Source organism: Ixodes scapularis, unplaced genomic scaffold (genome assembly GCF_016920785.2).
Source record: "Ixodes scapularis isolate PalLabHiFi unplaced genomic scaffold, ASM1692078v2 PGA_scaffold4__175_contigs__length_147842914, whole genome shotgun sequence".
Classification (NCBI taxonomy): domain Eukaryota; kingdom Metazoa; phylum Arthropoda; class Arachnida; order Ixodida; family Ixodidae; genus Ixodes; species Ixodes scapularis.
The window spans coordinates 38,308,314-38,322,451 of record NW_024609879.1 but is presented as its reverse complement, the minus strand read 5'-3'; the positions used below and the strand labels follow the sequence as shown (position 1 = coordinate 38,322,451).

The window sequence follows — 14,138 nt, the reverse complement described above, 5'->3', positions numbered from 1 at the left end:
GCCCCATTACAAGGCGCTTCTGAAAGCATCACCCCAGTGAGTGGTTCAAAATTGGCGAAACTTGCCATAACCGTTTTTAAAGGCGGCATCAGCCACTGGCGCACTTTCTGGGAGCAGTTTGATGGAACATTAAAAGGGTATTCACTTGAGCTAGTTGGTTGTACATTTCAGGATTAAAAGCGCTAAAAAAACGAGGACCAGTAAAAGAAGACACACACACAGTAGAGCGCTGGATGGAATAATCCACTCAAGTCGGGCATTGTCTACAACTAACAAGATCCATTACTTACGACGCTACCTCGCAGGCGATGCAGCATCGGCAATAGCCGGGTTACCGACGACCGAGCGGTGCTATGCAGATGCTATTGAACTTCTGAAACAGCGCTTCGGAGATCCGAAAAGAATAGAGCAGGACCACCTATCAGCACTTAGAAACCTTCCTCAGATTCGATCTTCGGTTGACACCCGGGGTCTTCGCAAGCTTTATGATTCAACGCAGCTGAACCTACGTTGCCTCAACGCCCTAGATGTTCCGACTGCAAGTTTTGCGGCAATGCTCAGCGACATTCTGATGAAGGCAATACCATATGACATCGTCGTGCAATATAATCAGCAAGTCAGCTACAAGCTTTTAAGCAACGTAAATTTGATGCAGGGCGACAGTTCCACATCAGAAACATCCACTGCCGCTTCGAATCTCAATGAGATTCCCAATTTCCTTCGCATCGAAGTAAGTAGAAAGCACAGAGCGAAGCGGCCACCCCGCAGCTCGAGGCAAGGACTTAACGTTGGGCCTCTCATTGGCTTCATATGACACCAGGTATAGTTGTCTTATGTCCAACCACATGTCCCAAAAACTGGTTTTATGATAATAATGGAGTTAATAATATTATACTTAATCACTTCAATACTATTTGCTGCTTTTTATCGGTGTATATCTTAAACGGTAAGCATTTTTCCAATGACTTCTTCCTTTCGGCCGTTTTTTCTTTGTTTGAAAGGAAAGGAAAACGAAGTGTTCTCGTTTTGACTGATGAAGAGCCTAATAGGCTCGAAATGTATCTGCCGCGAAACCATCTCCTATAAGGGCAAATATTTTGTGAACATATACATATATATTTTACTATTTTGTTTTCATTTCATAATTTCTTCTGTTTTCAGTTTATTTCTCTTTTTTTTTTTTTTTTTCAAAGGCCAGGGTGTTATGAGCTGCTGCTGTTCCGTGTGCTGTCAGTCGCACTTGAAGAACAAACCGAGTTGGTTTCCATACGTCGGGTTTCATTGCGAGCTTTGGGTGGAAAATGGCTGGATTGATGCTAGCCTACTTCTGAGTTCTCTCGATTTTCATGTTCCTTGTCGCGTTACCAGACATTTTACTGTCGTTTACGTTCAATCCATCTCTAAACTATCACTATTGTCAAGTGTGATCATTTCGATAAATAGAATTGCATCCTCTAGCTTGGGCATCTTCACGGATCCCAGTCTTTTGCCGGGACTTCGAGAGTCTAGTTGAAAGTTAAAACTGTAGTAGATATTTTGTGTAGTGTGCCCAGAAGCTTGTTTCCACGTTTATACATTTAATGCTGCGTGTGTGTTTTTTTTGTATCGTCTTATGTGCGTCAATGTGGAGACACGCGTGGTTAGTTTTGCACACATTAAATAAACATTATTATTATCATTATTATTATATTACCTCCTGCAGTTCTTTAAACTTGTTCGGAACTGGAATCTTCACGAGGAACTGTTCGAACAATTCAAGCGGACAACATCCAACGTAATGCAGTACTTGTTTTTATAAAACTATCCTTTGTTCTGTAGCGAGTGAAAGTTGTTTCCGCGTTTCCGCATTCCATAACCTTCTGGAAAAACCACCACTTGAACGCACTAAGGCTCGGCTGGCCCAAGGACATGATTTATTACGGTTACAAACTTTACCGCAACCATAGCACAATAGCCTCTAAACCTTGTGGGGATTTTGGACACCCAGAACTTTGACGACAATGCGGCAGACGCGCGAGGAGCGAGCGCGGGACCAAACCACGGGAAGCGAGGCGCGTGGTTGATGTACAGGACAGGACCGCTAGTTCTCCCATGGCAGCTTAAGTCGCCGAACACCGGGCTCGAAGATTAAATTTATCTCCATCAGGACTAGGCCCCTTTGTCCGGTCAAGTGGTGAGCGAGAATACCACACATGGTGCCCAACGTGGGGCTCGCAGCTCGTCTGGGGCCTGGTATAGAAGATCCGCGATGGAGCAGAGGAACAACATCCGAGACGGGAACCCGCGCGGATGCCGTACTCGGGCCAAGGGCGGGTTTCGGGGGCCCCTGCTGGAAAGGCCTATGCCAGGTACTTGGGCTGCTATGCGCAGCAGCAGCCCTGCTGGTTGTAAATTCAAAAGAAAGATAATCGACAACCGATGGTTTTCAATTATCTTTCACTGCCGCCTTAAACTGAGGTCCATTTGTTACCATCTCTCTTTCAGTCCGTACGCGGCGAGGGCACGTCGCAAATTTTATTGTCTAGCTTTTCCAGTAATTGCACTCTTGACAAACAGTTCTACCTACTTTGAACAAACTTCTGCCGAAATCATAACCACTGGTGATCAGGGTAATCAAAATCATTCTGCTATCTGCGTGCGGTCAACCCCACTTGAATAAAGGAAGATGTGGTGGCGCGTTCTGCGTTGATTGAGAATGCTGCACTTTTGACAGCTTTCGAAATATTGTAGGTTAACAGCACACGTGACTACATGGCGACATTTTCATCCTGATAGTACTTGTTTTACCTTATACAACTTTAGTAAAACTATCTGCTCTCTGCTTAGACTTTCACTGGTGAAACAGTATAGCGTCCAATTGTCTCTTATTTCCCTGAGCGTTCATGTTGTCTGTTAGCGTACTGATTTTCGATGAGTGCTGGGTCGTAGCTACCTGGCGAAGAACTCACAGCAGGGCCCGGATCGTTTTTCTATCGGCGAGTGCGCTGCACTCGCGTTGCCAACGATTTTCGAATTGCCAGGTATTCATTAGAGCGTTAAAGTGGTGAGTGTGTGTTTGTTTTCAGGCATGCAATATGTGGGGTTCTCATGTTTTCTTAAAGAGCGTCTAGCTAGAAAAATCATAAGGCTTTTTGTATATCCGAGAGAATGATGATTTATCAGTCTCCAGCCAAACTTGCGTGAGAACTTGTTATGTTCTGCATTTCCAGTGGGGCGGCTGGTGCGGATATGGGTCCATCGTCATACTGTCTTATTATCTGTATACCGGGGCCCTCGGCTGCCGGCCTGCCTCTCTTGGCAGCGGAGTCGTACAATACGTTCAGGTAGAACGTGTCCTGAAAGTCTTGATGCCGTGTCTCAGTTGGCTTACCTTAATATGCTCTTCTACAGATCTGTTGATTACGGGGTGCATGTTTGCAAAATGGGCATTGAGTTGGGATTGACAATGCCTTCCTATGAGGGAGAAATGGTTGGGATTGGGCGGAGGGTACTCACATCGTAGTTGAGGCATTTTAAAATAGCTCAGTCTTGTAACAAAATGATGAGTCTCTTTTTGCCGAGCAGCAGGGTAGCTGTGATCGTGTCTTCCAGAAGGCTGAAAAAACCGGTGACATGTATTTTTGTGAAGGATCCAAAGTGCGGAAAAACCGGGAGGCACTTTATGGCCTTTCAAGTTTGAGTGTCCACGTATATGGCCCGAGTGCTGGCGAGTCGTATGTACGTTGCTGCGTACATGACTTGTGAGACAAGTAGGACCTCTAGTAGTCTGCGTATTTTGTTGCCTCGCATTTTTGTTAGCGTCCGATGACTCAACCGAACGTTTAGTTCATCTGGTTTACTTCTTTAATGCATTGTTAAAGTCAGGTGTCGAACTTCCAGTTTTTTCTTTTAATGTAAGTACGTGAATCTTGATAATAGGTTCTTTGGAAATATGAGTACTATTTAAGGGAGGTTGTATTAGTCGTCTGAATTTTTCTTTGGATTTTCCGGGCTCGTTTAAGAGCGCAATGTACTTCGTTTTTTTTTTTTTTTTTCGGGAGCACTGCAGGTTATAGATTAGACGTGTCGATATATGGTGTCACTACCATCCTGGAGTGTTTTCTCTTGGAGGTCCGAACAGCCTGCACTGCACCATAGTGTGATGTCATCATTGTAAAACTGAATTGCCGATTTTTTGTTGGGCGGGTAGATCTCGGAGTCCTGTATTTAAAGGTGTTCGTGAGTCGATGGCCCGCTGGGGGACAGCTCTCTGTTGCGTGAAGGGGTGTCCATGTGGTCGTCGATTTGGATTTCAACGTGTGACGTGTGAGGAAGTATTTTATGCACGTGCGCATTCTTTTGGCGGGGTTGTTGTGTAGTAGTTTCTCAGGTAGTTTACGGAGCTACGTCGTTGAATGTCTTATGAATGACTCTGCCCAATATAGTGCGGATTTTTGGCTCAAAATCCTCCTGATGCAGGCGGAGCATGTTTTTGAGTGTCGAGATATATCCGCCGGAACCTGTCTTGGTGTAGCGCAGGCAATTTGTATGATCGGTGTGCCCTTTTAAGGTAATTAGCGCCATTCGCTCAAAGTGTTTGGCCAGACTGAGCATTACAGAAATGGGTCGAGGGTCATGTGCCACTTCACCGGGTTTAGCGGATTTGAGAATGAAAGTGAATAGGGCTTCACTCCACTCCCCCGTTAGTTTCTCCCAATTCCATGCTTATTTGTGAATCCGAGCAGCAGCTCAAGTAGCTGTAGATATTTGTGCAGTAAAGGGTACTTGATCCTCTCCTTTTTCAGCGTATTGTGACATCCGAAGGAAAATATTAATTTCTATGTTCCCGCATTTTCAAATAAAAGTCGATGGCTCCGTCTTTCTTCTTGTTTTTGTGATACCTAAAGGGATAGTTAAACACCCGGCCTTGCTGTATAGGTTTACATTTGCTGAATAAACTTTCTATTTGGAATTTCTGGTGGCTAATTACATTCAATTGAGGCTTACGCTGGGATTTATTTGTCCTTGTAACAAAATTAGGACCTACCAGACTCATGTCATGTGCAGGTTCATGATCATGGAGTAACATGCAGTTCTCAGTGGCCAAAAGTCGAGCGTAGTTTTCAGCTTGCGTTGTAATTTATCGCACACGTTTCTTGATTGTTTTATTGATTCCTTTATTTTTTACTTTACTTTTTTATATCTTCAGTCATGGATTTTACGGAGGGAGTAATTTAGGGTGTGCACTCTTTTTATTTGCGTGTGCGTTGTGCGTTCTTTCTGTGTCTCCTCATCAAGGAAGACACAAAAGACTCAGTGACGTGTGGATGGCCTTCATTTCTTAACACGCCTCCTCGCAGGGAAGGTAACGCATGCTCGCTGTGAGTTGAAGTTTCGCGTTTGAACTTGATTTTCCAATCGCCTTTGTCCTCCGAGGAAAAAAGAAATGTTGAAACTTTGTGTGTTGCCGCATTCACGCAGTTTTTATTTTGAAAAAGTGCAGCAAGCGCCTCTGCGTAAACAAGAATCAAAGCTGCTTCGGAGGTTTCCCCGTTAGCTAGGTGGACGCAAGACATCTTTCAACAAATGGTACTTAATTTTCACAGACTACCATTGTTTTCCCCAGGAATAATTTAATAGATTAATATTGATGACAAGAAAATATTATTTGTGTGCGGTTTTGACCTTCCTCTTCACTGAGAAACCAGAGCAATTCGATCAATTATTTGCATTAATTTTAAAATATTATTAAAACAGTACATAACGCATCTTAATCTGTACCATGATTAGGTGGTCTTGAGGTCATTATATAACGAAGAAACAAAACGAGTGAATAAGGTTTACAATGAATCCATCTCATTTGAGCTTGAAGAAAACTTTCGCGTCCGAAGCTTCGGCACTGAATTGTCTGACACGGATTTGTACACTACTAAATTGTTTTCAAAGAAAAAAAAAGTCCCAAATTTGAAGTCTTAGAAATTCAGGAGGACAATGCTTCATTTCGCACCTTGCTTAGGAGCAAGGAATGATTGTGGTTTATGGAACAAATAAAAAAGAAAAATTTTAACAGTTTATATAACTAGGACTGAATCTAGTCAGTTTCGCGTTGCGACTCCGTAATCGCAAGGGTGTTATTACAGCCAACGTTTGGCACGAATATGGTTAATTACCTAACGTTAATATTCAGTTTAAGCCATAGGCTTAAAAATGATTAAAACTCTGCCTTATATGTAATACAACTTGTTTCGATCGGTAACAATGTTCTCCGTTTTACAACGCATATTTACCCAGATTTAAGCCTCATCTCCAGTCGTTTAAACAATGTGCTAGAAGTATACCTTAAATGAACAATGAAGGCGATTTAATTATTTTTTTTAAATTGTGTTTTTAGGCTTCTTAGGAACCTCATGCGCTGCCCAATTTTTTGTAGACATTTGTCACGCGTATTTCTGTGCCTACAAAAGAACAGAAGAAACCGAAATCAACTATCTCCATTCTCGATTTTGGGCCTCCGAAAACGGAGGTGACGCAGGGAGTGACGTCAAGTGTGAATAGCCGGTATCGGTAGCATTTAGGAGATCAAGACTGGTTACCGCGGTGGGCTATGGCACCGCGGTGGGCTATGGCACCGCGGTGGCGCGATCGTGTCGTCGGATCTGTCAACATGGACGATAACGCCGTTCTCGCGAGCGAGTTCGGTTCTGGGCTTCCGTTTAGTGACCTAACACCAACGGAACGGGAGTACGTGTGTGGCGTTCTTCTCCATCACCCGACGGTGACCACCCAGCCAGCAACGAGCGGCCCGCTGGCTCTGAGCAGCAAACTGTAAGCACCATTAGCGCGGGCGAGACGAGAGCGCCGCGTTGCTGAAGGACAGGCACTGTTCCTGTCCGGCAGTGACGCGAAGGAGATTTCGAGGGGAAAGCGGCAGCGACCCGGGAACCGGTTCCTCCGCGGGGGACGCTCCCCAAGAAGGAGAAAATAAACAGCTCTATTTTTACTTTCACCAGAGTCGGAAGTCCACTCATTTCGTCGTCAAAGAGCAAGAACGATTACTGGTCTTCAGTCGACCGTTTGAACAGCCATCTACGGCGCACAAATTTGGCATGACCACCACTTTGCTGAATCCTTCGAGTACCGTGTTCCCAAAGCAAACACGACATCGACGTCTCCAGCGTGCTCCGCCCTGTATTCTTTTTTTATTTATTTCGTTTGCCCATAGTTGCTCGTTGCCCGTTTTGCGTACAACGTAGCAAAAGAAAAAAAAATAAGTAGGCTGTTTTATTTACGGTTTAGCAATCATTTCCGGTCCGATTGATACTTTTTATGGTTATTCAAGTGGAAATTAGAACAGTATTCCTAAAAACTGCCAACCAAAATGTGACCGAAGGCACGTCTCTCGTTTCGACCAATCGCTGACGCGTCTCTTGTGACGTCGCGCTTCTTGGCCCCGCTTCGGTCACGTGAGCTCCGCTTCTCCTGGCTTCTCCCGCAACTCTCGGGGCGTCGCCCCAGTCGATCCCGATACGATTATTAGCGCGACTGTTTAATTGATTTACGCGGCACACAATTGCCGGTTTCCGCTAAAATTTTGGCAACGTGGCCTGAGACCTGCCTGAAACCAAGTTCAATCGTCAAAAATATATCCGAAACTGCCTTCATTATCCCTTTAACCTAATGTTAAACGCTATTATACCTTGCTAATAATAAAAAAAATAGAAATTTATCATTTTGAGCAAATTCATTTTGAACTTGATGCTTTTTCAACATTCCCAGAATCAAATGTATTTAACAGTTTCTAAATTGTACGGATATTATTGGTTTTGTCTTCAATAGAAAGGGCTAAATTTCACCATTATGTTGATATTAATGTTGTAGATAATAATCTCTTAAATAGGACGCTAAGTGACAATGCCAAACTTTGTCGAAATAATCAAAAAGGAAAGTGAAAAAATAAAAAAAAATATGTATTTAACATATCATTTTATATTGCAATTGATTAAGCGCAATGAAATAATTGTTTTTGGTGTCGCCCAAAAAGCAGTGCAGTAGGCCTAGTGCAGAGTCATTGTGCCTAACCTAAAACAAAAAAAATCCCGAAAGCTTGCCTTTTCCGCTCTTTTGCATTTAAAGAAAGGTCCCCTAATATATAGTTTTCGTTTATTAAAATAACATTTATTCTCAAAGCCCGTCCTGATTTGGAACTAAAACACGCTATATATATAGAGTATATAATCAAAAAGTTAACTTACCCGAAATGCCATAGGTAAAGGCAAGCATAATAAAAAGGCTCTTGGCACGAAGCATTTTTTTTCTATGAAGAAAAACAAAAACGTAACATAAGACAATGGAATAAATATATGTATGCGAATACCTGCAAATATGATTTTTACAGTTCCGCTGGTGAAATACTCCGCTCGAAATAGCAATCTATTCCTCGACAACAGTGAATCTTTTAGCCATTAATTCCTTCCGAGCTGGCTTTTATTTCTCGTTTTATTTCTGTGGTTTTTCTTGCAACCTCAACGAAGTGTTTTTTGCTTCAAACACCTGTTCAATGCAACCTCTATTTCGAAAGCCTAAGGAGAAACGAGAAATGTTAGCAAGTGTGCTACACTCTCTATGGAGGCCACATCTACCGTATTTACTCGAGTAATAGCCGCACTGTTTAAGAAGAAAACCTGAGTGTTCGCTTTTCCGCGGAGGACGCAGAGAGTCAATCACCGCGATCTACAGCATGAGTTCAACTGTTTACAGGACTGAGATACGGTTTTCACGCGAAGATACCATTTGTGTAGATTGCATTTGCATGGAGAATCCTGTTCTCGATCTGGTTATTCGTTATGTTATTTATGCGCAACGCAATGATTGGCTGTATTTGTGTTCTCTGGAAAGCAGACGTAAAAGGCCTTGTTCATAAATAGTGCGGCTATTACTCGAGTAAATACGGTATACATGTATTCGTTGCGGTTGACCTATTAATGTAATCGACCAAGTATGCGCAGCCAACGACGCAGGGCACCCACCCACAGACACACAAAACACTTTCAAGCTCAGATGTGCGATTTTCCAATAGATAATTGGGATCTAAACGAAATTACCGCACATAAACAGCGAAGAGTGAAGATACAGGAGAGAGGGCGCCACTCATAACTATATTTACTGAGATGAAGAGAAGGCAGAACATCGTAAAAACCCATCACCCCAAAAAAAGATTATAAAAAAGAATGATGAAAAATGAATATCTTAGATTATCACATTTTTGGGGGTGATGGGTTTCTACGATGTTCTTTTTTTTATTTTCATCTTGGTAAATACAGTTGTGAGTACTGCTCTCTTACTGTATCTTCCTTCTCTCTACGCGCGCGCTAATACCGTTTACATGTTTAATTAATAACTAGCACAATTATCTGCCCTTTTAAAGCACTGTCAAACTGAGGCAAGACGACGACAACAACAACACAACACGTTGTCCAACAGTCGGGCTCGCTCCCCGTGTTGGCCGACAAACCTGTCACATCGCGGCAACAGCCGGACAACATGAACGACAACTCAAATAATGCCTCGGTATGACAGCTTTCGGCAACAAAAACATCAGCAACTTGTGTTGGACAACGTGTATTGCCCTGACGGCCAGAGATGGCAAAATTACTTTCGAAAAGCAATTAAATTACATGACTAATTACCTTTCTTAAAATGGCAAAGTTATAATTAAATTACATTAAAAATTACCACAGACTAAAGGTAATCACATTACATTACAATTACTTTCGAAAAGTAATGAAATTACTTTGAAATTACTTTGACATTACTTTTTAATACCTTGAGGCAGTAGTTTGCGCTCATTTATTTACCATATACACACTGTGTTTACAAAACAAGCCCTCGTTTGCTAACACAGAGCGTGTGCAGCAACCAGAATCGAGAGAAGCGAGGCGCTGCGCATGCGCAGTGCCTACAGCAGCGCAACCGCAGTGCCTACAGCAGCGCCACCGCAGTGATGTGACTTCAAAGAGCTGAGTTTGGTCTATATGTACCAAAACTCAGATCATCCCGTTTACGCTGAAACAGCCTTAAGCGCCTCAAGGTGAATCATACTGAACAGTAGTTTTGCTGGCGCACACGACATAAGTGTTAAACATGATGAATAGCGTCTTTAAATGTGGCTCAGAAAGACAGTCGACTCACCGGTTTCTCTGTTCATTCAAGGGAGAAGGTTTTTACTAAAAGGGTGATATGTTTCCGTCTTTCTGATTTAGAAGTTCCAATGGCAGCTCGGTCTTGCAAGGAGTCATCACATAAAACGTGTCCCTTCCGCTCTGGACGCTATTTAATTATATCTGGCAATGCAGTGGATAGGAGGAGAGCCTTTTTCGGGCATCAGCCCCTTATCTCCGCCACCTACATTAAAAACAAAATTGCAAACAAAAAATTCAAATTACCGAGCTGACCCAACTTCACGTAACAATGCGGACATTGATCAATGAAGCGACATACTTGTGCGCTGGGGTGCTTTCTAGAAGAACATAGCTGGATAGAGGTAACAACACCCTGTTTTTGAGCCAAACTAAATCCATCGCAGAAATCCCCACATCCGCCCATATGTTACACTAGTGGCGATTGTTGGATCTTAAGGTTTGAAAGCGCGATCTCACGTGATCTGATGATTGAATACAAAAAAAATATATTTCTTTTATGAGCCGATGTATATTTAGGCTCATTGATTGTAAACCTAAAAATTAGCACTGTGAACGCCTATGGCATATATTCAGGAACCCATGTATCCTGGGTTCAATACCCACCCCTGACCGTTCCAAAGTGTAGGAGCATTGTACCGGCGTGTGTCGTATATCATTACTGCGTGGTGCACGTTAAAGATCCCAAACTAGCTGTACTGAATAAATTGCTGAGCAACAGCGAGTGTCTCGTTGCAACTTTGAAAATTGCTGACCAAGTACACGCTGCATAAATGTCCACACCACCCGCAATTCATCTATAGCAATCAACAGAAGTATGATTTTGTACTCCTCATCACAAAATGACCGTCGCAATTTTGAGGCTTCAAGAAGTATCCTTTACTTTGGGCTCTATTTTCATATACTTAATAGAAGGAAGTGCTGGGGCTATCGTACCGATGGTTGGTGTTATCGTATGAAGTTATCATCAAGCAGCCTGCGCCAGCGAAATTGTTTAAATGTCTACAGAACGGTCGGGTAATCATAGTTGATATGGTGTGCTTTAATTACTTTGTAACAATAGTCTAAATAAGTTGGAAATTACATTCTTATTAGCGAAGTGTTTTCAAAAAGGTACACCTTGATAAGTATAACAAACCCCAAATAGGAAGTCAAGAAGAAATAATTAAAATAAAGGCTCAAACCGAAGACAAAATCTCTCGTGTTTTATAAGGATTACCCAAGTCCCTTTAAGAAATTTAATTCATCGAGATTATTTAATTCATAGAGAAATCCAAATGGTGATGTTAGATTGTGATTTTGTAGATACTGAGGCAGGGAAAACTCCTGCCGGGTCGAAATAGTATTGTGCATTCTCAAGCTGACTCATCCACGTATAACTTGTGGTTACACCTCCAAAACATGTTTTTATGAAACTTGGTTTTGTTTTTCCTCTAACACCAAACACTAAATACGTTTAGTATTTTGACGCCTTTCTAAATCAAGCTTTCAATTTAGGAAACTATTTTTTACACTCCTTGGCATGGGACTTGACACCGCGTGTCAAGTCCCATCACATGAAATGATAATGATTTCAGGGGTGCCCAAATATTACACTAAGGTATATTAATGGCTATGTAGACTCCGAGGGAAACATCGTTGTATATTAAGATACATATAAAGAAGGGGTATAACGCACGTGTCAAATGTAAGCAATTTAATGACGTAAGGCGTCCAAAGAACTTTAGCCATTTCCACGTAGTCCGAAGTGGTTGAACCGCTTTTTCTACATTTACATCACACTTTCAGTTATCTAAACTGAGCATTCAAGAAATCCGGAAAGGGTAGAACATATAAAGCGCACGAGGAGTATATTTTGTAAGAAGTGTTCGCTGCGTCAAACAAAAACAAATACATCCCCAGGCAACACCTGGCGATGCGGTCACGTACACACAATGCTAGCGGGATATCCTAACAGTGGCGAAATTAGCCTGCGGTCTTTTTCGACAAGCTTTTCAAAATAGGCTTCCCGGCGAGTGCCATTTTATCAGCACGGGGGCGGTCAAGCAGAGAGCGGCCGATCCCAAAGCGAAACTACGATAAGGTCGTTGCACTGCCTTAGGCTTCAAGCGGCATTCAATTACACTTGTTTGTTGCTTGCTCTTGGGTAGCGAAAAATGCGACAACGTTTTGTTAAACATTATAGTCTTTCCTAAATAAACCTACGCAATTTCGTGTCCGTACATGCTTCGGTTGGTAACTAACAAAGGGGGCGGCATGCATCTATGATATACCGATACTAAAATTATTCATTAAGGAAGAAATGGGCCCAACGAGGTAATAAAATATATTTGCTTCTGAGCTGCAAATATGGTTACCCGCTCAACCTATAAGTTTTGATGCACATTACGTGTATAACAACTACTATCAGGGGCGCCTTCGTTATCTTGCGCGGCCTCCGAAGATGTAACAATCGAAAATATGAAGATGAGTGAACAGTACTTGATCAAACAGAACAAAGCATACGAAGCCGCCGAATGACCAAATAATTGGCGGGTGTCCAAATGTCCGGTCGAGTGAACTAACCACTTCACCACATAGACTTGTCTTTTCGGCTTTTCGTATGAATTAATAATGGACCGAAACAAAGAGTAGCCAATGAAAGGTGTTCTCGAAACACACGCCTCCGAGTGTGACGTGGCACGGCGCTTGCTTTCACGTCGTACAGTCTCGTTTTTCCACAGAATTTTTGAGCATATTTAGCGCATACTGCAGCTCGGTCTCTGACTTCAGGGCTGACGGAAGTTTCACCAGACAGTAGTTGCGACTCTGCGACGACTGCGGCACTTACGATTGCTTCTACGCTTTGGAGAAATCTCTACGGCCAACTGCCAGTGTAGTGACATCCTAGAGAATAACACATGGCTTCCGCGTGACGTGTCATTTGTTGGCTATGTTGATAAACAGCTTCCTCTACTCCACCGTGTGTTGGCATGCAGACGATCAATTGTTAGAGACGTGTTCGCTGTTTGCAAAGTGCAGAAGTTTGGCGAGCGGCTGCGCTCCCGACAGAAGTCTGTAGGAATGACTAGGGACGAATTTGGACGGTACAAAAACAGCCTTAGAGCGCTTCCTTTCTTTTCTTTTCTTTTTTGGAGTCGCCTCCTTTGGATGGCGCCATTTTGACCTCGGGCGGAACAACTTCCTTATCGCCCGCTCGTCTCGATTCGGAATAAAGATCGGTATGTATATGACTCAAGTGCTAGTAGATATTTATTTATCTCCGCGATCACTACAGTTGGCGCAGTCGATCACGGCAAAAAAAAGTAGAGCGGAATCGGAAACACCGCACCCACTCGCTTGGAAACACGCCAGAAGAAATTTTTTTCTTGTTTTTTTTGTTTGTTTTTTTGTGCTGTGGCGTCTGGAGAGAGCTGGAGCCACAAAAACGCCATGTGACCCTACCAAATTGGCGACGAGATGATTCGATGTACCAACTCGTGGGCGCTCTCGTGTGATGTGGCGATAATGATTAGAGCAGATGACACGCTAAGGAATTAGAAAGAGTGAATATGTTACCCTTTATGAAAATCTTATATCTGGGCCATATCTGGCCATATCAAACATTATATGATTATATACGGCCCATATACAGCCTTATCTGGCGTATATACAGATTTATCTGGCGTATATATAGCCTGATGTGGCGTATGTACAAACTTATCTGGCATATATGTAGAGCCTGATATGGCGTATATACAGACTTATCTAAAGTATATACAGAATTATCTGGCGGCCGGTTTTCAATATATTAAAAACTTTAAAAAAGTTAAAAATATTCTTTGTTAGCAAAGTGTGAATGACTCATTGTTCGCGAGCTAAATATTAGCACAAGTAATCCCAAACTTCAGCTTTTACAAGCTTAAGTTTGATATTAATTGTGCTAGTTTTCATGAGGATTTCAATGTAGCTTAATTATTTCAA

General features: G+C 42.5%; 1 pseudogene; it reads right to left on the bottom strand.

Annotated features, from left to right (window-relative positions):
- Window positions 1-8,286, bottom strand: part of LOC115328954 — a 121,176-nt pseudogene extending 112,890 nt beyond the window's left edge.
- Window positions 8,287-14,138: the final 5,852 nt, after the last annotated feature.